Source organism: Meles meles, chromosome 11 (genome assembly GCF_922984935.1).
Source record: "Meles meles chromosome 11, mMelMel3.1 paternal haplotype, whole genome shotgun sequence".
Lineage (NCBI taxonomy): Eukaryota > Metazoa > Chordata > Mammalia > Carnivora > Mustelidae > Meles > Meles meles.
This window is the reverse complement of record NC_060076.1, coordinates 48865211-48867106: the sequence shown is the minus strand read 5'-3', so window position 1 is coordinate 48867106 and position 1896 is coordinate 48865211. Positions and strand designations below refer to the sequence as shown.

Here is a 1896-nt window from a genome sequence, read left to right as displayed (position 1 = left end):
GGTATCACACGAGAAGCATAGACAAGGAATTTGTGGAAGGAACATGAAATATCTGTAGAGAATGCAACAGACCTAGGGACGACACATTGCTGTGATTGGAGGACTTTCTCTCCATCCTCTCCTGAATCTCAAGGGCACACTGGGACGGGTGGTCTTTGCTTACTCTTGAGCTGCATTGGCTGTCTTCTAGATGTTGCTTCTGTCTGAGCTTCATGTGGTGCATGTTTTAGACTGAAACATAAATAGGTTACAATTATGATTTGATTCTATAAACCTTAGTCAACACATCAGTAATTATACCTAGTGCTAAACAGGAAAACATATTTTAACAGTAACTTGATGCCTATCTAGTCACAGATGGGATCAAAAATTGTTTTCCTACGTAGGTCAACATTACAACTCAGTACACTAAACACAGTTGTCCACTAAATAATTTTACTTATCAATTGCTGTTAGCAAATTGGAATGATTTTAAATATTCAAATACACTGACTTCATTGTTACATGTTTGTAGAAATTGTTCATTTGCATATGTGCATTATATATATGACAAATTATGTAAGAAATAAATTGCAGGTCTCTCATCAAATTGAGTAAAACAGTTACACATCAATGGCTTTAAAATTTGAGTTTTAGCTTAAAGTTGTTAGTCATTCTTAACCCTGCATAGGTAAGAATAAAAAGAATAAACCACACTTTCTTTTGTATGTACAAGCTCACATATAAGTACAAAACATAACTGTATACATACTGTATCCATGCTATTAACTTTCCTGGAAGGTTCAATCAAAAACATCAAAGGAGACTCTGGAGGCGAGGGCAATCATGAAAAACATGTACACCGAGTAGGAAACCATGCTCAAACTCAAGGAGAAAGTGCAGAAAGGAAATAAAAAAGAGAAGCAGAAAGAAAGGGAAACCTTCAGAAATCAAAAACTCCTATGTCCCCTACTTAAGCCTCACACACAAGAGAAGATATTCAGAGAAGCTAGAGCCACGGGCCCCAGATGTGCCCACCCGAGCTAGGCCAACAGCACCTGCAGGATAACCCATGGCCCTGCCCTGCTCCTTCTTGGTGGCCCTGGTGTTGCTCAGCTGCCACTCCCTTGGCTCTCTGGCATGTGACCTGCCTCATGACCACGGCCTGCTGCACTGGAGGGCCTTGATGCTCCTTCGACAAATGAGGAGACTGTCTGCTAGCTCCTGTGACAAGTACACAAGTGACTTTGGCTTCCCCCAGGAGGTGTTTGACGACAAGCAGCTGCAGAAGGCTCAAGCCCTCTCTGTCATCCATGTGATGAACCAGAAGACCTTCCACCTCTTCTGCACAGAGGCCTCACCTGGAGCGCGACCCTTCTGGACGAATTGTGCTCCGTTCTTTCTGAGCAGCTGGGCCACCTGAAAGCCTGTCCCCTGAGGAGGCGGCAGTGGGAAAGACACCCCTCGTCAATGGGGACTCCATCCTGAGGAACTACTTCCAAAGAATCTCCCTCTATCTGCAAGAGAAGCAACACAGCCCTTGTGCCTGGGAGATGGTCCGAGCAGAGATCATGAAACCCTTGTATGCATCAACAGCCTTGCATAAGAGAATAAGGAGCAGAAAGCGACACCCTTTCAACATGGAAATGATTCTCTCTAACTAATAACATCACACTCCCATGTGTCCTGCAGTGTCAAAGACTCTCATTTCTGCTTTCATCATGACATGAACTGAATCGATTTGTCACATGTTCTCAGGAGTATCAAGCAACATCAAATCAATGCTGCAAACACCTGTCGCTTTCAGATGACCATGCTGATCTGCCTATTTAACTATTTATCTATTTCACTATTTATAAGATTTAAGTTATTTTTCATTGTATAGTATTAGTTGTATCTTCACTTTGTGGTTAAGAG

The 1896-nt window shown here is 42.5% G+C and overlaps 1 pseudogene; it reads left to right on the top strand.

The window, feature by feature from the left end:
- The first annotated feature begins 1051 nt into the window (after positions 1-1051).
- Positions 1052-1639, top strand: LOC123952834 (annotated as a pseudogene).
- Positions 1640-1896: the final 257 nt, after the last annotated feature.